Below are 22,631 nucleotides of genomic sequence, written 5' to 3' on the forward strand. Positions count from 1 at the left end.
CCTTTTGATTAGGTTATTTGAGCCTTTCCATTACGTATACATATGTGTGTGTGTATACACACACACACACACACACACACACACACACACACATATATACACATACATACATATTGTATGTATATACATATACATACATATGCATACACATTACATATGTATATGTGTATATACATATGATGGTTTATTTTCAGAGAGAGAGAGAAAGAGAGTGTGAGCAGGGCAGGACAGAGAGGGAGAGAGAGAATCCCAAGTGGGCTCTGCACTGTCAGCGCAGAGCCCAACGAGGGGCTCAAACTCATAAACCTGCATCAAAATCAAGAGTCGGATGCTTAACCGATTGAACCACCTAGGTACCCCCTTGTCCATTTAATATTATTATTTACATAGTTGGATTTGCATGTGCCATTTTACTTTTACTTTTTGTTTTCTATGTGTCTCATGCCTTTTCTGTCCCTTTATATCTCCTTTACTGCTTCCTTTTGCATTAAGCGTATATTTTTTAATGTAGTATCTTAATTTCTTTAATGATTTTTCAACATATTTTTTAAAGTTATTTTTTAGTGATTTCTCTATGGTTTACCATTTACATCTTAATTTACCAGAGGCAGCTGGGATTTATACTAGCTAGTTCCAATGAAATATAGAAATCTTGCTCCTACATAGCTCTATTCCCTCTTTCCTCCCTTTGTGGTATTTTGTTATATATCACATCAATTAATGTTATACATTCAAAAATACATTGGTACAATTATTACTTTACCATCTGTAGTCATTTCCTTATCCCAGTATAGCTTTGCTCCTACCCACCTCCTTTGTGCTATTATTGGCAAATATATTTCACATATATTAATTTCTCTGTTATAGGCACGATGATCCATTACATTACTTTACACAATTGCTTTTTAAACCAATTAAGAGGAAGAGAAGAAATATTAATTTATACTATTTTCTATATTTTCATTTTTTTGTTTTTAATTGAATTATAGTTGACATATAATATTTGTTTCAGGTGTACAACATAATGATTTGACAATTACATTATGAAATGCTCACCATAAGTATATTTACCTTTTGTCACCATACAAAGTTATTGCAATAATTTTCCTTATGCTGTACTTAGTCTGGACTTATTTCTTTTATAACTGGAAGTTTGTACTCCTTAATCCTCTTCCCTTATTTTTCCTATCAACCCACCCACTCCCCCTCCTCTGGCAGCCACCAGTTTGTTTTCTGTATTTATGAGTCTGTTTCTATTTTTTTGTTTGCTCATTTGTTATGTGTGTTAGTGTTTTAGATTCCACATATAAGTGAAATCAAATCATTTGTCTTTGTCTGACTTATTTCAGCATAATACCCTCTAGGTCCATCTATGTTGTCACAAATGTTAAGATTTCATTCTTTTTTTTATGACTAATATTCTATTGTGTGTATATATATATGTATGCATATATGTATAAACATCTTTTTCCATTCATATATTGGTGGACACTTAAGTTGACTATTGCAAATAATGCTGCAGTAAATATAGGGGTGCATATATTTTCTTGAATTAGTGTTTTCATTTTCTTTAATACCCAGTAGTGGAATTACTGGATATTATGGTATTTCTATTTTTAATTTCTGAGGAACCTCCATATTGTTTTTATTTATACTGCCTTTTATAATTTTGTAACTACTTTTTTTGGTGCTCTTTGTTTTTTGTGTGTATTTGAATTACTGTCTGGAGTTATTTGCTTTTAGCCTAAAGAACTTCCTTTAGTAATTCTTATAAGGCAGATGTGCTAGCATAATTTTTTTGTTTTTGTTTGAGTATTTCACCTTATTTCCCCTTATTTCTTATTTCCCCACCTTATTTCTTAGTTGAAAGGTTTTTTTCTTTCAGCACTTTGAATATGTTTTCTCATTGCCTTTAGCCTTTATTTAGTTTTTGGTGAGAAGTCAACTATTAACCTTACTGGTATATACTTGTAAGCAAGAGTTGTTATTCCTTTGTTGCTTTCAGGGTTTATTCCTTGTCTTTGACTTTCAGCATTGTTACTGTAATGCATCTGTTTGTAGAGCTCTTTGCATTTATCCTATTTGGAATTTTTGGAGCTTCCTGGATGTGTAGGTTACAGTTTTTGAATACATTTGGGAAGCTTTTAGCTCTTATTTCTTTGTATATTTTTTCTGCTTTTTTTCATTTTCTTCTGGTATTCCCATTATGCACGTGTTTGGTGTGCTCCATGGTGTTGCACATTTCTCTGAGGCTCTCTTCATTTCTCTCTGTTCTTTGGCTTGTATAATCTCCATTTCCTAGTTAGCTTATTCTTTCTTCTGCCAGTTCAAATCTACTGTTGAGCCCATAATAAAGTTATTTCCACTCCAGAGTTTCTATTTGGTTCATTTCTATAATTTCTGAGTTATGTCCCTGCTCTAGGGACTGAATATCTCTTTATTGGTAGTCTCTCTTTGATATGACATTCATACTGATGAAGGAGTATGGGCCAAGCTGAGGGCAAAATACAGGCTAACAGCACGCTTCTTTCCCACCCACCCCTCCCCACCCCAGGTGGGATATGTGTGACATAGTATGTAATATGTGGCTTAATGATGTGTGATACGTGGCTTATGGCCCCCTGATATATATCTGAAGGGTCTCGTGACTGAGGTTTTATTAAATGGTAATAAATGGTTGCCTAGCAACATCTAGCCCCTTAAGGTCCTGGAAACCTTGCTCCCAAAATACCTTAGAGACTTACTCTATCCCTGACCCCCTCCCAACCTGAGGGTATATAATGAGTTATCCATCATGACCCCTGTGCCGCTCTTCTGCCCACGGGTCCTGTTCCCATGCTTTAATAAAATCACGTTTTTGCACCAAAGATGTCTTCAAGAATTCTTTCTTGGCCATTGGCTCTGGACCACTCCATGCATCACCCCCAAACTTCATCAGTACCTTTCTTCTTTAATCCTGCTTTTCTTTAGCTCTGGGAAAATATTTATAATGGCTACTTTGAATTTTTTTCTGATAAATCTGACATCAAGTTGCTCTCACAGGCAGTTTTTATTGCCTATTTTTCCAGTGTATGAGTCATACCTTCCTGTTTCCTTGCATGCTTCCTTGTTTTTTCTTTGGAAACTGGGCATTTATTACAAGTACCAACTCTGGGTGCTTATTTTTCCTCCCTCGTCCTCCTCACTTTGTTATAATTATTTGCTTGTTTATTTGTTTAGTGACTGGCTGGATTATTTTAGTAAAGTTTACTCCCCCCCCTTAAATTTCTGATGTTTTTATCCTAGTATTATGGTAATTTGGCTACAGCTCTCTTTGTCTTATTTCCTGACCACACCCAGCTGTTAAACTTCAACAGTTTACTGCCTGATTGCTCTATTATTTTCAATGCTGTCCTGAGACATAAATTTTTCTATAAATGGATCCAATCAACTTCTGGGTCCTTTGAAGCAATATTTTATGAGGTCAGTGTTATTATCTGTTCTCATCCAAGGAGGGCTTCCCTCAACTGTCTTTATCTTTGGTTCTCTCTGGCAAACTAGCCAACTTACAATTTAGCCCATATCTTGAATCTCCTCACAATTGCCTAACCCCAAAACCCCCAGGTTTTTGAGAGCACTGCTTGGCTTACATTTCTCCATGTTTTTGGCACATGAAATCACTTCCTTTAGGAAGAGATTTAAGCTATGTTTTTCATGCCCCCCCCCCCCCCCCCCATTAGAGAGCCAGGGCTTTGGGGAAGAGGAAGAACAGCGGCAAACTGAGTCACATCTCTGCTCTTAGGGGCTGAACTCTAGGTAGAGGAGGGGGTAGTAGCCTGAGGTCCTCTGGCTTATCTCTCTGGTCCCAACTACCACTTCCAAGGTGAGGGTGATTAGGTCCCTAGTATTCACAGCACTCTAGCCCAAGGTAGATCCTCTATTCCATGAGTGGACTGGATGGGAGAAAAGATCCTCCATCTCTCAACCACACCTACCCAGGATTTAGCCTTAGCGTCAGGTACTAGGGCCTGGTGAGAATTGCTGACATTCTGCTCCACCCCCTGGAATTATGGGGAGAGGAGAACCTGTGTTCTTGATTGCAGCAGAGTGAGGTCTCTGCTGAGTAGAGAGGGTGAAGCGGTCCTGGTTGAAATACTACAGATTCTCACTCGCCTTTCTTATCACATTTTCATGGATTTTCTTGAATCGATATTTTTTTCATTTGCTGTTTTTCTCTTAGGACTATTTCCAAGGGTTTAAGTGATTATTTGTTGTTCGCTTGTTTTAAAATAATTTTCATCAGTATCACTGGGGAGTGGGTCATCTGAGCTCCTCATGCTGTCAGGCCAGTAGTTAATCTTTGGTGTTATTCTTGCAACTTTCCTATAAGCTTAAATTGATTTCAAGAAAAGTTAAGAAATAAAAAAAAAAAGACACAGAAGAAAGTGGTTTTTAGGAATAAACATTAAAATATAAAGTGCTTTTGCACTTGCGATTATTATTCATTCCCATGCATTGGTATCCAAACACTAGCAGTGTTTGCTTGCTCTTAATGACAACTAGAACTACCTTAAACAAACACCCTGGGTTCATAGCCTATCCAGATATTGAGGAAGAAGACAATTTTACTTTACCTTTCAACCTTCTTTTGTCTGGTCTAAGAATTAAATTGGCATATGACAGATTAACAGACTACAAAATTTAATTACCTACCTATCAGGCAGTCAGGCAAGTGAGGCTTCTGTGTCATTCAGAGATAAGGAGAAGGGAGGGGTCAGGGACCTGGGACCTCAAAGGGAAGAAAGACAATTCACAGGAAGATGAAAGAGAGTAAATGTTCGGTAAACAAATGTTTGCTGGGCCAGACGGAAACAATGGGACAGAGAGAGGAATTTTAACAGACTTTGCTAAATTCTTCCCTGTCTAAAACACCTAGTTCATATTATACTATAGTTAACTATGTTGATAGGTCCCTTCCTAGAGCACATCCAAATTCGTCTACACAGTTAGAGGGAGGGTCAAAGGTTCTTTCAGAGTTTGTTTCTTGAAAATAATCACCAGAACAATCCACATGCCAAAGACACATTTTGGGGTGATATTTTTTCTCCCCTGCTCAGTAATAGAGGGTATTAACAGCTGGCTGACTGTGGCACAGCAGTGCTTTAATTCAAAAGGACTCAGGGATTGGTGAGTAGGGGCGCGGAGGGGGGTCTCTGGGTTTAACACAGTGAACGTCAGGCCATCAAGCTTTCTTAGCGGCTTTTCCTGGGTGAGCAAGGCCAATGGAGGCGTGACTGGGCAGGAAGGCGCCACGTCCGCTTCCAGGCTTAGGCTTTCAGTTTCCTTTCTCCATCTTGCCTACGATTTTCTGCGTCAGTGTCAGCGAAGCCTGACAGGGCAGCCTAAGAAGAGCCCCGCGGTGAGCAGGACGGTAAGTGCCCAGGGCTTGCTCTCCCCGCTCCCCACCCTCCCCAGATCCAAGACTCGAGGCTGGTGGGGGCGGGGGCGCCTCCCCAGCCGCCCCTCCCGCCCCTCGCAGCTACTCGCGGACTAGCTCTTCCCGGAACTGGTCTGGGGCGGGAGAAGCCAGGCAGGGGTTACGGGAAGAGGGGGCCTTCTGGCAGGTGACTCAGTCCTGTGGGGTCCTTACCTCCCGTTGGACTGGCGGGCGCCCTCCCCGGGGCGGGAGGGGGCGGCTGGGGGCGGTGGCAGCGGGACAAACCGCCTAACAAACCCGCTCCCTCGCCCTCCCCCACCCCACTTCTCAGCAGGGCCGCGGGAGGCTGCCAGGGTCCCGGGTGCTGTCCCGAGAGCCCCTACCCTCCAGCCCACGTAACCCTTGCCTAACACTGAAGCTCCAGAGGACGAATAAACGTTGCTTAAAATTGAGAGTTGCTCAATTCCTGGGGTAAACTGTTCAAAAGACTTGGCTTTTTTTCTTTCGAAAAGTTGATGAGAAAGAAGACTTTTCCTGCAGCAGTATGTATGTGTCTCCGCCCGAGTAGCTGGTCTGGCAGGAATTTTTACTTTCTCCCCATAGCCTGGTGAAGTAGGTCAGGACTGTTGTTTTTCACAGCAGTGCAATATGTATTTTGGCAAATTGCACCGAAACTTTGCGAAAGTTTGGAATGATTGGTAAGATTTTGGTTAAGCCTTAGCTTAAACTTGTTCTCCGCTCCCCGCCTCCCCCCAAAGAACTGGGAGACGTTGAGTTCAAGATGTTATTTCTTGACTGTGTCCGGATTGGGACAGAAGGACTTGTTCTTTTTAAACATTAACAGTGGAATGCAATAGAACAAAGGCCACTGAAGTACGTTTTTGGTTCAAGGGAACAGGAAATGAGTAAGGGCGTAGGTTAGTAAGGACACTAAATTGCCTCGAATTATTTTCATTTGTTGACACTTGAAATTTTTTACGCAATGAGACTGTAGTGCCAATAGAATATGTCAAGCATTTGGACACCGACAGACCTGGGTAATCTAAAATTTAAACTGGGCTCTGGTGGGCTTGACCTACTTTAGTTAAGATATTTCAGATAAGAGGAACAGAATTTTTGGTATTTTCCCTCTGGTGGTGCCCCTAAATAATCTTACAATAAAGTTCATTAGGAAAAAACTTGGCTTAACTCCAAAATTTAAAAGAAAAGACTCAAATTTGGAAAGGAATTTTGAATGTTTGCCATACAGAAGTTTTCCCTTTTCATGTTACCTTGTGTTTTACTTACAGCTTCTGGGATGAAGGTCCTGATTAAAATGGCCTTTTCTAACGACTTTATGTTTTAGATTTCTGTTTGTTACTGACCTTGGTACTTCTCTGTAACACTATATTACTTACTAGCTTGCACCTGCTTTAAGGAGACTGAATCCGCCTGCAGGTGTGAAGTGCACCTTGCCCCCTGGAAATGGGCGTGGGTGGGTGGGAGTGTAGTAAAGGGCAGTTTTTTCAGGGTAGCAGGGGGCCTACCGCAAATTGAAACGGAAGCAGGTTTCGTCTCTGGGGCGCCCGCGAGTCAGACCTTCACTCTCAGTGGGGAGGTGGGGCGTAGCCGCAGCACCCACCCACTTGGTCTCCCCCAGCAGCACGTTAATTCCCCGGAGCGCCACGTGGGCCCTTTGCTTACACAACGGAGAGTTTCGGGACAGCAGCGCATGTGCTCTCGTGGAGTTTCTTAGGTGTGGGGGGCTGAGGGTTCTCGAGCCTTAAGTCTCTTGTGGGCGGCCTGGAAGAGGCGCACAGGGGCTCAGCTGGAAGAGGCTCGCGGAAAGCCCAATGGGGAGTGCACCTGTTGATGCGTGCAACGCTCTCCTCCAGTTCCCGGAGTACTACTCCCGGCGCGGTTTCCCCTAACGGCAGGTCCCGCACTGGTGGGTCCCCTTCCCGCCTGAGATCCAGCGGGAAGAGCCGGCCTACCCGGGCATGAGTAGAGTAAGAATCCTGTCCGTCTCTCCTCTCTCGACCTGCGCCCCCTTGCGGGAGTCGCCCTGGGCTCCGGGGCTGTAACTGTCCCGGATCCTGGCAGAAAAGGATTGAGCCCCTCTTGGCCCTTCCGGCCGGTTCTGGAGCCTCCTGGGGATTCATCTTACAGCAGTATAAGTCACGAGGCGTGTCACTTTTTTAAATCTGAGGAACGGACTCCGTTTGGTTATTTCTTCTTTTGTAGGGCCGCAAAAGTTAATTAAAGTCGTGTTTTTGGACTCAACTGACTCCTTTCCTTTGATTCAGTGTAATCCTACAAACATTTATTGAGCTCCTATGGGCCAGGCTGAGTTCTGGGTGCTGGGGACATAGAGACGGAACTGAACTTGGTTCCTTCCCCCAGAGGCTCTCAGAGAGGTTGGGGGAGACGGAGCAGTTATCCACACGGGTAACTTGGGCTTAAGGGTCCTGGAGGGGGGCCACTGACAGGGGAGGAATGGGAGGAAGATGGTGGGGCCAGTTGGAGAAGTAATGACAGGTAACAGAGGGCAACATGTACTCAACGCTCATTCTTGTTTTCCGTACTATGCATCAGTGAGGTAAGAAACACTATTTCTCCTTTATGTTCAGCTTGTCACCTCCTCTCCCAAGACTTCATAACCCACCCACGAATGTTCCCTTCCTCTACATTTTCATACACTCTGTGGCTGTCTTTACACTCACCATGAATTGCACTTAACACTCTGTATCCTAATACTTTTCTTTAAAAACTTTTCAGTTAAGTTGTATTATAATTTTCTGTGTTAAAATTCATGCAGAGTAAATAGAGAAAGCTCTCAGGAGTCTGTTCCCTAAGATAACCAAAGGTTGCAGTTTAGTGTCTTTTTCAGACATTTACACATTCAAATACAGCCTTTTAAGTGTTTTTAAATCTATAATTTTTTGCTCTTTTGTTTTCTTATTTTGTATGATGCTGTTCAACTGCATTTCAGAACTGTTTTTTTTTTTTTTTCTATTAACATCTCTATTTTTCTCAGATGTAATTTCACTCCCCTCTGGCATCAGTGTTTCTAATGATTTTTCCCCCCTAATGACCACCTTTCTTGTTTCTGAGAATATGTGTATCCACAATTTACATTTAATTCATCTGCTTGCTCATATGCCCCCAGTGTTTTTTCTCCCTCAATTCTGGGTTTAGAGAAGTAATTTCTTCTTTGACTCCATGTACATATGAATGAATGAATGATGAATATGTATATATTTTAATATTTTCTTTCCAGATAAAACTGCTTTTTTCTCTGATGGTCTCTGCTTTTAGCCATATTGTCTTTATTTGGCCATTTAAGTTTTTGTGCAAAACAAACAGCTTCCTCATTGTTTTCTTCTTATTCTATATATTGGGTTGTCATCTTTGTTGATTCAGTACTTGTGAAAGATGTGATATAACGTTCATGTATATATTCAAGATGGTTTGTGTCTTCTACATGGAACCTTTCTACTGGAGAAATTAACCCATTTTATTTACATTAATATCTATTTGCTTCAGTTTTTCAATATAATTGAAAAATCCTCTTGTAGTTCCGTGCTCCAAGGTTTAAAATGTTCCCCAGGGTAATGGTTTCCTTTTATCATCTGATAAGCTTCCTTACCTACTTGTCAAGTTCTTGAGTTGTTGTTTTTGTTGTTTTTTTTTTAAACTTCTTTCAGATCTTCACTTTAGCTTACTATATTTTGTTTGTTTGGTTTTGGTTTTGGACTTGAAGCTTTCAAAAAGTATAGTTTTTTAAATCAGTGATATTTGTTTTAAAGAATAAAGCACATGAAAATCTTGCGTGGATACTATCTGGTGAATGAATCAAATTCCTTGCAAGAATTGAATAAAATAAATAAATAATAAGTTAATTATTCCCTACATTCAACATTTACTGAGCACCTGCATTTACTGAGTCTATCTTTTTCACCCGGGTTGTCAACAGGAATGCCACGGAAAGTAGAAAGAGGAACCAGGTAGGAAATGAGAAGCTGGAAACAGGTACCAGAGATAATGATGGGGCTGAAGCAAATGAGGAATTTTAGTTTTCTTCTTCACTTTTCTTCATTTTCCAGATAAGTTTAAGAGCTTTGTGTCTCCGGTATTATGCACAACTTGTGATTTTGAACATGACTGTTTCCTGATGGGCTAACCTTGTCCCTTTAGCTACTAAGAATCTGTTGTATAAACTGAGAAAATATACCTATTAGGTTGAATTTGTTTAAGTTTATTTATTTATTTTGAGACAGAGAGTGCAAGCAAGGGAGGAGCAGAGAGAGGGAGAGAGAGAGAATCCCAATGTGGGGCTCAAGCTCCCAAACCATAAGATGGGTTCTTGGAGCGCCTAGGTGGCTCAGTTGGTTAAGCATCTGACTTCAGCTCAGGTCAGGATCTCATGGTGTGTGAGTTCGAGCCCTGCATCGGAGTCTGTGCTGACAGCTCAGAGCCTGGAACCTTCTTTGGATTCTCTGTCTCTCTCTCTCTCTCTGCCCCTCCCCAGCTTGTGTGCGCTCTCTCTCTCTCTCTCTCTCTCTCTCTCTCTCTCTCTCTCAAAAATACATAAAAAAAAAAAAAAGATTTGGACTCTCGACCAACTGAGGCACCCCAGGCACCCCTAGGTTGAATTTTTAATTCAAGCTAGTCTTGTATAGATGGGCCTCAGAGAATATTTGCTAAATATTTTATTTTACTGTAGCATAACTGATACCTTGGTTGTTTCTTGACCCCCTTTTGAGTCCTTTGATGAAAACCTTGAGAAGAGGGAATGTGTATCTTCCTGATAGCAGTTGTATGGTGATAAAGAAGACACCAAACAGCCATATGATAGTGTGAGGCATTTACTACATTCATCAATTTACTCTGAGGCTTCAATTTCCTCAACAACGGCAACAGCAACAAAAACCAACAGGCAAAACTGAGTTTAAGCAGGATTCCAAATTTTAATGCTTCAGCAAAGTCTGAGTTCAGAGACCAGATCTTAGTTCCAAGTAGTGCAAAGAAGGGCTGTGACCTAGCCTTAATTCTTTGTACGTATCTGAGCCATACAAGGTATTAGTAATTTTTTAAAAAGTTTATTTATTTTGAGAGAGACAGAGACAGCGTAAGTGGGGGAGGGGCAGAGAGAGAGAGGAGAGAGAGAGAATCCCAAGCAGGCTCCATGCTGTCAGTGCAGAGCCCAACGTGGGGCTCCAACCCATGAAGCCATGAGACCAAGAGTTGGACACTTAGCTGACTGAGGCACCCAGGTGCCCCAAAGTATTAGTAATTTTGTTGATGTCCTATTTGAGAAAAGAATTCTTTAAAGTTAGGCATCTTTGAGTCCATCCTTTGAGAATTATACCACACACAGAGGACCTGCCTAGAGACTTGGCAAAAATGAAAATCCTGACACATAAATCTTAGGGTTTTAGAAATTGTGATAAATGCAAAAGGTAAATTTTTAGCTAAAGGTACAGGGAGATGTACCTTTTGTTAACACATCTTGGCTAGAGATGTTGTATTCTGCCTGTTCAAGGTGAGGTCCTGCCAGGTCCTAGGAAGCCCTGCATAGGGGCTCACCCAGCCTTTTACAAAGCACATTTAAGCCACTGTTACTTAACCAATAGCATTGTTACCCCTTATATTTGCAAGAGCTACCTTTCACAATCTGTTTCCTGGATCTAACAGTCAGGTTCCAACTATGATATCTGCTCCCATCTTGCTTCATTGTACATTGTGAAAGGATGAGTAAGCATTACACATGTTCAGGCCTGCTGGAGCTGTGTAATGATGACCAGTCTGTTTTTGGCAGGCCTGGCCAGGGCTCACCACAGCCTAATGAAGGTGAATGAGAACCTACCAATCCTCAAGGACCTCACCACATATGACAGGTACCCAACTAGAATAAGATAAATGCCAGACGAAAGTAAAAACAGTGCTACGATGGGGCACCTGGGTGGCTCAGTCGGTTAAGTGCCTGACTTCGGTTCAGGTCATGATCTCACAGTTAGTGAGTTCTGGCCCTGCGTCAGGCTCTGTGCTGACCTCTCAGAGCCTGGAGCCTGCTTTGGATTCTGTGTCTCCTTTCCTCCCTGTTCCTCTCCTGCTTGTGCTCTCTCTCTCAAAAATAAATAAATAAAGACTATAAATAAATAAATAAATAAATAAATAAATAAATAAAACAGTGCTACTAAGCAGCAGGAGATGACTTGATTTGGGGATCAAGATAAGCTTATGGAAGTGAAGTCTTGAATGGTGGGGTAGAATTTCAATAGGTAGAGACTGGGAAGAGGGGAGGAGCTTTCCAAATGGAGGCAAATGCTTGAGCAAAGAGGTTGGGACAGAAAAGCACTGGCCAGAGAACATGGAGATATCTATTTGCAGTGAGTTTAATTACAAGTTGGGCAGAACTCTTAGGTATTCTTGGGGAGATACTCTTAGGTGCTTGGGCTATGTAGGAGAAGTTTGCCCTTGTGGAAATTTAACTTTGGTTAAGATGGAGTGGGCCATTGCATTAAAAGGATTTACTTTTATTGCCCCTGGTGATTCTGTTTATGTTTTTGTATCTGATTAGATGATTTATAATCTCCTTCTATCTAGATCCTTTCTTGTTCTGTGGTTCTTTCATTCCCTCATTTTCTGCAGCTTCTATGCAACTGTTATAAAACAGGGAGGTGATTGGTGGTAATGTTATGTTGGCGTTTGTGGGAGCTTCCCTGAGAGTCATGGGCCTGAACTTCATTAAAGAACTTCATAAAAATATCTTCTAGGGGAGCACCTCGCTGGCTCAGTCTGTCGAATATGCAACTTTTGATCTTAGAATTGTGGGTTCAAGCCCCATGTTGGGCGTGGAGCCTACTTAAAAAAAGAAAACAAAATTTTTTAACATGAAATTTATTGTCAGATTGGTTTCCATACAACACCCAGTGCTCACACCAATAGGTGCCCTCCTCAATGCCCATGACCCACCCTCCCCTCCCTCTCACCCCCCATCAACCCTCAGTTTATTCTCAGTTTTTAAGAGTCTCTTATGGTTTGGCTCTCTCCCTTTCTAACTGAGAAAAAATGTTTTAAAAAAATCTTCTAATTTTATGTCTTTTTATAATTGAGATTATCTATTGTTTTTGGGAAATTTGCTATAATTGAAGCGCATGGCTTGTGAAGCCAAATCATGTTTTAATATATAATTTTAGCTACTAATGCATAATAGTGGTCAGTAACATCTCAACTTGGAGTGTTTATGGCTCAGCTTCAGTATATGGTCATCTAGACTATGTTTGAGTATGTATCTGTAGCATTCCAGAAATCAGGAACCACATAATGATCTGTTATTTATAGACCTCATTTTAAATATCTGTGTGTGTGTGTGGGGGGGAGGTTGGGCAAAATGGCATTTCATGTGCTCTCTGAGGTTTAAAATGCCTCAGGTGGAGGAGGAAAGAGGGTTCATTATATTAGCTGCTTGAATTGTTACACAAACTTCCCACCTCTACAGATTCTGTACACAAACGGGAGGAAGGTGGGTTCTGTTAGGTTCTAGAACTCCCATGAGATGGCTACTTCTCTTTTGCCCAGGATCATGTAACCCCTTCTCCTTGATCCTTTCAGAATCTTCTGGGTGACTCTCTCGGGGACTTTATGTTCGTATCTCAGTGGGGATTTCCAGACACATGAAAGTTCCAGCTTTGCATGCTGCTTTCTGCAGCTGGCAAAGCTGGCTTTTCTCCATCACTGTTCAGTTTTGTGGTTTCAGGGAAATTACATTTGCTTTCATACTGTGACCATGTTTGTTTTCATGCCATGCTATGATCTTGCTTCAGATACAGAAGCACTACAAAGAATGGAATATTCAGTATGTCTTTGGACACGTTGAGGTATAATGGAAACCAGTTATGCTGGTGGCTGTGCTGCTGATTACAGAGAATGTTATGTGCTTTAGATACCAGATAGTTTGGAGGCAAAATTGACATCCTGTGAGAAAGATTGAGAAGCCTGACTTAAGTTAACCACACTTTACTCTCGCCTATTGGGATTAATGCTGGATACCAAGGAGGTATGTTCATAGTACTGTGATAATACAAAAAAGTTACTGGCTAAGTCTGTGTGTGCTTTTCCCAGGAAAGCTTTACACAGTAGGAGATGCTTCAGCTGGCCCTGAAAACTGAGAAGGGTTTTGTTTTGTTTTGTTTTTGCTAGACGTGTAAGTAGAAGAGGGTAGTCCAAGCAAAGGCATAGAGGCATGGAAAAGAACTCTGTGTTGAAGTTAGGTTGAAGCCAAATGTGCAAAGTCTGTGTTAATAAGAGATGAAGGCAGATGCTGGACTACAAGGAGCCTTGAATGCAAAGAAAACTGGAACCTGCAATGGGAGATGAGAAATCATTGGAAGGTTTAAAACAGGAAAATGACTTAGTCAAGCAAGAATGTCATAAAGTTCATTCTGAAAGGAGATCAATTTGGAGGGGTTGAGACCATAGGCAGGGAGAACAGAAAGACCAGGGAAAAAGTCTGGGTGAGAGATAGTTGCTAGAAGATAGTTGCTAGGAGAAGTTGCTGAAAGAGGGTACTGAGGAGTCAGAGAAGGTTAGGGAGGTATTGCATAAGCTATAGTGGTCTGAGGTGAGCCAAAGAAGACTTTCCAGGAGGGATTAATCGGCAGCATCAGACAGAGTAGTGTGCCCAGGTAAAAGAGGGCTTCCTCTTTGGATGTAGCTACTAGGACGTCACCAAGTTCCCTACTTAATGGGAAGTAGACCAGTGTCAGCAGGACTGGAATACTAGGGTGAGCCAAGTAAGACACTTACTTCAGGCACAACGTTTAAGAGGGTGCTCACAAACTCAGCAATCAAGATAAATAATCTTGAGGTGCCTGGGTGGCTCAGTCGGTTAAGCGTCCGACTTCAGCTCAGGTCATGATCTCACGGTCCGTGAGTTCAAGCCCCGCACTGGGCTCTGTGCTGACAGCTCAGAGCCTGGAGCCTCTTTCAGATTCTGTGTCTTCCTCTCTCTCTGACCCTCCCCCGTTCATGCTCTGTCTCTCTCTGTCTCAAAAATAAATAAATGTTAAAAAAATTTTTTAAAAAAAGATAAATAATCTTTAAGTGTAATATTTTGAAAAAAAATTGACATTAATGCAAAAAAGTCACAATGAACAAAATATCAGAATTTAAAATAGAGACAGCGTCAGTATTACTGATTTTTCTTTTGCCTCAAGTTCCAGTATGGCTTGGCACAGAGTGTCATTATATAAGGGATATGGTGGGAGGGAGGATGCAGATAAGGGGCATACTAAGGAGTGAATTGAAGTTGTGGGAGTTGAAGCACTGAGTGCAGACTCTTCCTTCATAAGGTTCCATTTATGTGAAGGGAAATAAAGTGAAAGGGTGGTTGGCCTTGGGATCTCAGGCTTAAGGTCTTTTTTGTTTTATTTCTTTTTTTAATATTGGAGAGACTTGAACATGTTTATAAGCTGGAGGTAGAGAGAGGTTGATGAAAGAGTGTTTGTAGGGGCTCACAGAGACAGAGGGCATGGGGGGTATGGGGTGGATGGCCCTGGAAAGGTGAAGGGCAGCAGGTGATGGCCCCACAATGGGAAGGTGGAAGGTTGTGGAAACTTATGCCTGATAAATGGCAAGGTCAACTGATGAGGGATGGCACTAGTAGGTGGTGAAAGTTAGAGCTGTTAGGCAGCTGTGGAGATGGAGCTGACCAAGGTCCTGTAAAAGTAGTTGCTGAGTGACAGTAAGGACCAGGTCAGGTTGAAAGCCACAAGGGTTTGGTGTGATCTTTCCCTCTCTCCTTGGCATGACTTGCTACTCTAAATGTATGAGTGGAGGAGGCTTACCATCCAAAGATGGGATGCTGGGGTGGCCAACTATCCTGGTTTTCCCAGGACTGAAGAGTTTCCTGATGATACAGACAGGACTTTTAGTGCTAAAACTGGAAAGTTCTGGCAAATCAGGACGAGTCATATACCGAAGAGCTGGTGGTCAGGAGGCAAAAGGGCAAGATAATTGCAGGTGTTGGTCAGAGAGAGTTAGCATGTGCTCTAGGATCAGTCCAGGGAGAAAAGGAAGTGAGGCCATTACCTGGTAGCAACTTGTGAAGACTCCAGTTATTCACTGATTCATTCAGCAAATACTAATTGAGTGCCTACTATGAGTCAGGCACTGGGGTCCTTGCCCAGGATTTAACCACAAAGAAGATAAAAATGTCCTCATAGATTATCCTTCTGTGGTGGCTAAGGTCAGTTGGTGCTCAAGACCCATTCCCATCTCTGCCTAGAGGATGGAACATTACAAATTGCATTTCCTAGACTCCTTTACAACTGGCTTGTAAACTAAGTTCTGGCAGCTAGGTGCAGTCAGGCAAGATTTGTAAACAGAATCAAGGTAAAGCCTAACAGCTGGCTGCTCTTGTTAGTTTCTCTGTTGGCAAGCATGGTGGTGGAGAGGTAGGGATTTGGGCAGCAGCAGTTACCATGTCCACTCACCAGATTTAGAGGTGTTGGAAGCAGGTGGTGTGGTCGGATGCTTTCTGATTTCTGGGTCACTCCAATGCAGGTGAGCCCAGCACTCCCAGTGACAGCCTCCTGACTCCCCACTGCCCTGGCTGAACCAAGATCTTTCTGGGTATAAAGGAGGTTTTTTCAGAAGCCCAGGCGAGAGCCATTTCCTCCAGCCCTTACAACAGTTTTGGAAGCACCTGTATTACATGTATTTCTACTAAAAATACCTGGAGTGTTTTTTGTTTCTAGAACCTGATACCACCCCTTCTATTAGTCAGTGTTGTGGATTTTAACTCTGGTGACATCAGCATCAGCTTTGTTTAGTTTTTTTTAAATGGCAACGGTCCCATGACCTCCATGTGAGAAATGAAACTAGAACCGGTCTTAGTTGCTTTGGTTGTGAAGATTGGGGACAGTTTGAAGCACTGTGGAGATTTTGTGTAGGTGTGGAAAAGAAGAATTAAACTAGAATTTGCCAGTAAGGGGAGAAAAAGAAAAGGGGAATTTCTTACAAATTTTAGAAAACATACCCAGATGCCAGTTTTTTCTGGCTAGAGAAGGTGAACTGCTTAAAACAGTAGCGTGAAACCAAACTGACAGAATATTAACTGATCAGGAGGACTGGGTATTTGAAAACAAGAAAGAAAAAGAGTTGGATTTGGATCCCCACTTTGTCTCTCAGCAGCTGCAAGTGAACTTCTAAGGAGGTGAGTGGAGTGCTGAGCTAGGCAGCTCAGGCAGTGGTAGTTGCGGTGGGGGGGGGGGGTGGGGTGCTGGCAAGTGGTGAGCACTGTCCTTTCATGGAACTTTAAAGAACTCATTCGAACTGCCACCCACTCCCAACCCCCTCTTCTCCATCTTTGAACCATGCTAAATAAAATCTGACCTGTTCTTTTGGAGGATAACTTTGGGATGCCTCCAGGCTTTCTTGTTCTAGTATTTATCTATATATACATCACGGAAGCTCTAAAAGCATTTTGAATGCTGTGAGTTGGTTTCTATACAGCATGCTTTGCTTCTCCCTTTCCTCCTCCCCTACACCTGTATTTTCTTTATACAGTGCTTGTGAACTGGTAAAGGCTGGGTGTGGAAGAGAAAAAACTAATTTTTTTTACTTTGAAAATGTGTAGGGTTTCCCTTTGGCTTATTATAGTTTTCTAATTTTGTTGTACTGTGGTCAGAGAATGTGGTTTGAGGCACATTTATTTTGATATCTGTATACCTATTTCTCTGCTTATAAAGTAAAACGTTACAAATTCAGTCATTTCCCCTGTACATTTTTAGCTAGTCCCATTCTGTTCATCCTGTAATGGAAACTACTTTTCTGAATTCAGTATTTATTATTACTATGTATGTTTTAATATTTTCACTACATATACACACACACATACACACATTGCTAAACAATATATGGTATTATTTTTAACAGGATCTTTTTTTTTAATTTTTAAAATTTTTTTTTCCAACGTTTTATTTATTTTTGGGACAGAGAGAGACAGAGCATGAACAGGGGAGGGGCAGAGAGAGAGGGAGACACAGAATTGGAAACAGGCTCCAGGCTCTGAGCCATCAGCCCAGAGCCCGACGCGGGGCTCGAACTCACAGACCCCGAGATCGTGACCTGGCTGAAGTCGGACGCTTAACCGACTGCGCCACCCAGGCGCCCCAACAGTTAGGATCTTAATGTGAATTAATCATATGGTATGTATGCTTTAGCAACTTGCTTTTTGCTTCAGCAAAAATATTTGTTGTGTTGTTTTGTGTTTTGTTTGTGAGATTCATGTAGTTCTGGTTCATTCCTTTTCCAGGCTGTATAGTTTGTATACCTGTCTGAGAGTTTTTAAAGGATATTTACTTAGAAATGAAATTTTCATGTCATAGAGTAATGTATATTTTTTATCTTTACCAGATATTGTCAAATTGTTCTTCAAAGTTGCTGTACTAATTTATGATTCTTCTAGTAATGTTGGTGATTTTATATTTCTGTGACAATTGGTAACAGATACTAGCATTTAGCTGATGGGAAGTAATATCTCATTGTAGCTTAAATTTGCATTTTGCTGACCACTATTATGGCTCAAGCATCTTCTCTTATGGTTAGTGGCTATTTGGTTTTTTCTTCTGGGAAGTGCCTATTGCCCATTTTCCCTTTGGGTTGCTTGTCTTATACTTATTGATTTGCAGGATTTCTTTCTTTCTTTCTTTCTTTCTTTCTTTCTTTCTTTCTTTCTTTTTAATTTTTTTTTCTTTTTTAAAATTACATCCAAATTAGTTAACATATAGTGAAACAATGATTTCAGGAGTAGATTCCTTAATGCCCCTTACCCATTTAGCCCATCCTCCCTCCCTCCTTCTTTCTTTCTTTCTTTCTTTCTTTCTTTCTTTCTTTCTTTCTTTCCTTTCTTTCTTTCTTTCTTTCTCAAAGATTTTAATTTTAAGTAATCTCTATACCCATTGTGGGGCTTGAACCAACAACCCCAAGATCAAGAGCCACATGCTCTACTGACTGAGGCAGCTAGGTGCCCCTGTGGAAATGCTTTCTATATTCTGGATACTAACTCTTTGTTAATTAAATATGATGCATTTGCCTTCTCTGTCTGTGCTTTATCATTTTTTAATCTTTTTCATTTTTAAAAGGATGTGTATTTTTTATGTCTTATAAAATCCTTTTGTAATCAGAGGTTATAGATTTTCATTTAGAATTTTATATCCAGGACTTGAGTACATGTGGAATTGACTTGTAAGTGATATGAGGACAGGATCTCAATTTCCCCCTATATGTATTGAATAACCAATTATCCCAGCCCCATTTCTGGATATGAATGTCATTTCTCTATTGATTTTCAGGACCACCTCAGTCATCTGTGTATGGATTGATTTCTGAGTCCTCACCTGTGTATTGGTTGCTTTATTATATATCCCCTGTGCCATATTACATTTGTATAAAACCTTGATATCCGGTAAGGCAACTTCTTCTAACTGGTTGTTCTTAAAACTTATATTGGCTATTTTTAGACTTTCTCCTCCTTAACATACGTTTAAAATCAGCTTGCCACAGTCCATGGAAATTTTTTAAAAAATTTTATTGGACTTATATTGTATTTATAAATTCATTTGAGTGTCTATGATAGCCAGTTTTTTTTCAATTATCTAATGTAGAGTTTCTCAATCTTAGCACTATTGGTATTTGCGGTTGGATAATTCCTTTTTGTGGGGAATGTACATCCGGGGACGTTTAGCAGCATCCCTGGCCTCTGTTTTCTACAGCCAGTAGCACCACCTGGTAATGATGACGAAAATGTCTCAAGACATTGTCAAATGTCCCCCGAGGGACAAAATTGCCACTGATTCAGAACCATTCATTTGGCCTATTATACTGCAGAAATTTTCCTCATTTTTTTGGAATTATTTTCATACTTATTTAAATTCTTTCAGATGTAGGTTCTTCAGATGTGAATTTTATTTGTGTTGTCTACTGTCATGGTGATTTTTATTTTTGTACATGGTAATTTTTAAGCATGAACTTGCCTCTAGCATAATGGATGTCTCATATGCCCTGGGTTGTGAAGGTAGCTTTATGGGGTGGTTTTGAGTTTGCCTCTGAAGATCTTATAGGCTTCCTTAGTCTGAGAGTACTTTTTATGTTAATTTCTTGGTTTGGGCTTAAAAGAAACCCCAACAAAGTAGTGATTATCTGGACCCTAGCCCTAGGTCTCCCTTCCATGCTCCCCTTTCTCAAGTGCCTGTCACCTTTAGCTACACTTAACTGCCTCAACACCACCCTAACATATACACACTGGCATTTTGCTGCGTGTTGGCTTGACTCAGTGTGAGATCTGTAGTTTTCCTTTTGATATTTTTCCTGAATATGCCAGATGCTTCCACTGAGTAATTTGGATTTTGCTGCCAAACTATACCTCCATTAGTACAGAGGGAAGACAGCATGCCAGTTCGCTTGCTGGGTGTGCGTGACTGGCAGAAAACAGTCCTGGTATAATGGTTGGAGGGAACAAACTGAGCAGATAATATTTTTAAAAGCGATTATCTAATTTTGTTAACAATTTACAAAATTATTACATCATTGATAACTATGAACTCCAAAAGTTGGCTACTGTTTTCAAAAACAGGGAATTGTACATTTGATTGCTAGAGTTCTCTTTGGCTTTTTTTTCTTCCAGATATGTCTTGTGAATTTGGATAACATCTCATTTATTCCTCTTGTGTTTAATGACCTCATCCTTATTTTATACTTTCTAGTGTGTATGAATATTTTATAGGTTAATTTATAACAACTACTAACAAAATTGTGACTTTTAGTCAATAGAAAAAGAAGTACTTGACTACCTTTCATGGAAACTAGAAGTTATGTTAAAGTATTGTTAGCCCCTGAATAAAGTATAGATTTAGGGTCCCTGGAACACGTAAAATTGTTATTAAGCTTTCAGATTAAAAAAAAGTAAAGTAGGGGTGCCTGGATAGCTCAGTTGGTTAAGCATCTGACTCTTGATTTTGGCTCAGGTCATGATTCCATGGTTGTGCAATCTAGCCTTGTGTTGGGCTCTGCATTGAGCATGGAGCCTTCTTTGGATTCTCTCTCTTTCCCTCCTTCTGTACCTCTCCCCAACTCTCTCTCTCTCTAAAAAAATTTAAAAAAAAGTCTGAGTGCCAGTTTTTCTACTTTCATTGAGCAATCGTTTAGTAAATTCTATTTCCTCAGTCATTCACAATGGCTAGATTTAAGTGAAGTTTGGATGAATGAGTATGAGACTGCCATAGACATAAGAATACCTATTAGCAAGTATGCATTAAGTAAAATGTCTATTTTTATTAAGAGTCACCTGTTTAGCCTGGTTGTGGGAAGCCCAGTGTGAAAGATATAAGTGATCTACTTTAAAACAAAATATTTTAGATTTTTGAAAAATAAAATGAAAATTAAAGTAAATTTGATTTTGTTACTTTCAGACACTGAAGAACTTATCAATATTTTCATCTATGGGGGACTCTGGATCTCTAGGGAGGTTATGCTTACTCTAAGAAGGTATTTTGTCTTTGACAGCAAGAACAAAAAAAATGTCCCATAGACCGTTTTTTGCTTTGACTGCCAGGAAACTCAGGGACAAATTCACAGTCTACTAAACACTGTTTAGGCCTTTCTGGTCTGCATATTTGCTTTGTATTCTCTATCCTTCCACCCCAGCTCAACTTTCTAAACTAATATTTTTTAACCTAATTCCCCCTGCCTTGTTCTCATATAAAATATTTCTTGCACTTAGTGTTGTTATTATAAGATGCCTTAAATCTATTATGGACTGAAATTGTACATAAATAAATAAAATACCTTCAGTGTTATTTTTACTAAATATAGCTCGATAAATAATATAAAAATGCAAGTGGGGCACCTGGGTGGCTCACTCAGTTGAGCATCCTACTCTTGATTTCAGCTCAGGTCATGATCCCAGGGTCCTGGGTTTAAGCCTCATGTGGGGCTGTGTGCTGAACATGGAGCCTGCTTAAGATTCTCTCTCTCTCTCTCTCTCTCTCTCTCTCTCTCTCTCTCTCTCTCTCTCCCCACCCCCCCACTCTCCCCTTCTCCCCCTCCCTCTCCTTCTGCCACTCTCTCCCACTTGCACTATCTGTCTCTCTCCTAAAGAAAAAAGAAAAAGAAAAAAATATAAATATACTTGTACACAAATACATAGTAATAGTTAGCAACTTATAGTTGGGTTGTATTTCCAATTATTTTTTTTTAATGTTCTCTGATAGAAATAGACAAGATACTCTTTCAGAACACAAGAGTTTATTTAACATAAAATATAGCTGTGAAACTTTAGAATAGACAGTGACTGCCATTTGCACCTTAGACTTTGAAAGAGAATAGGTTGAGTTTCAATGGAAAAAAATTAAGAAGTCATCCATGGCATGACCTCCCATTGCTCCCACCCAAGTCCAGCCCTGGGACCAAGATTTTTCTCCAGATTTTCTGTTCTACTTCCTTCCTTCCTTCCACTGATACCGTCAGGAACTCTTGTGACAATTGCTGACCTGAGTAATGTGTTGAGAGTAAGGGGCCTCTGGCACTTCCATGGGCTCAGGGTCTGAAGCAGTGATCAAAGCTTGACAAGGCCTTTGTTCAGATAAAGTGGGAGGTCCTATGAGCATTCATGATGAAGTTGTGAAAATGACCTGAGTCTTTGGGAGGATGCCAGGGAGGGTTTCTACTTATAGGTGTAAATGAAGAATTTTATAGTAGGAGACAGCTGGGAAAAATGGGTGGAGTAGTTCTGACACCCTGCCAAAGGTCTCTTGTCAAGACCCGTGTTTGTTTAAACTTACCTGGTTGGGGTCACTGAAAGTGGGAGTTAACCCTGTGACACCAGTTTTTCTGGTCCAGTTAGCTTCTTCATCATTGGGCATTTTCTTCTTCCTCCCACCAAGGTTATTCATACGCCATTTCGTCATTTATGATTTTCTTCTTACTGTATTTTACATTCTTACAAATTCTGATAAGACCTGTGGGATTTTTGGGAGATAATTTGTTTCTGGTTTCATTTCCTTTAAAATGTAGGTTACCTTCTTTGTGTGTCTTGATTTTTCAATCAGTTGCTTTGTCTGCTGAAGATCACTTTCTATAGGGTTAACAATACAAGTTTAATCTTCTAAGTTAGAGAGACCAAGAAAGGAAGAACCTATACCATGAATGTTAGGCATAAGTTATTTTGATA

General features: G+C 40.6%; 1 protein-coding gene across 8 annotated transcripts in view; it reads left to right on the forward strand.

Moving 5' to 3' along the window:
• CFLAR (CASP8 and FADD like apoptosis regulator) overlaps nucleotides 1–22,631 on the forward strand; it is a 74,189-nt gene that overhangs the window by 21,005 nt on the left and 30,553 nt on the right. The window contains exon 1 of one of the 8 annotated variants that reach the window (XM_040475834.1): nucleotides 5,207–5,410. The exons of 1 other annotated variant lie outside the window; for it this stretch is intronic. The gene's annotated coding sequence lies outside the window, so the exon portion shown is untranslated. Of the gene's footprint in view, nucleotides 1–5,206; nucleotides 5,411–7,891; nucleotides 7,995–9,347; nucleotides 9,403–16,206; nucleotides 16,617–18,658; nucleotides 18,870–22,631 lie in introns of those variants that run through there. 6 more of the 8 variants (XM_040475833.1, XM_040475826.1, XM_040475832.1 and 3 more) reach the window with 6 other exon arrangements.

Source organism: Herpailurus yagouaroundi, unplaced genomic scaffold (assembly GCF_014898765.1).
Source record: "Herpailurus yagouaroundi ecotype Mexico unplaced genomic scaffold, PumYag 140, whole genome shotgun sequence".
Classification (NCBI taxonomy): Eukaryota; Metazoa; Chordata; class Mammalia; order Carnivora; family Felidae; genus Herpailurus; species Herpailurus yagouaroundi.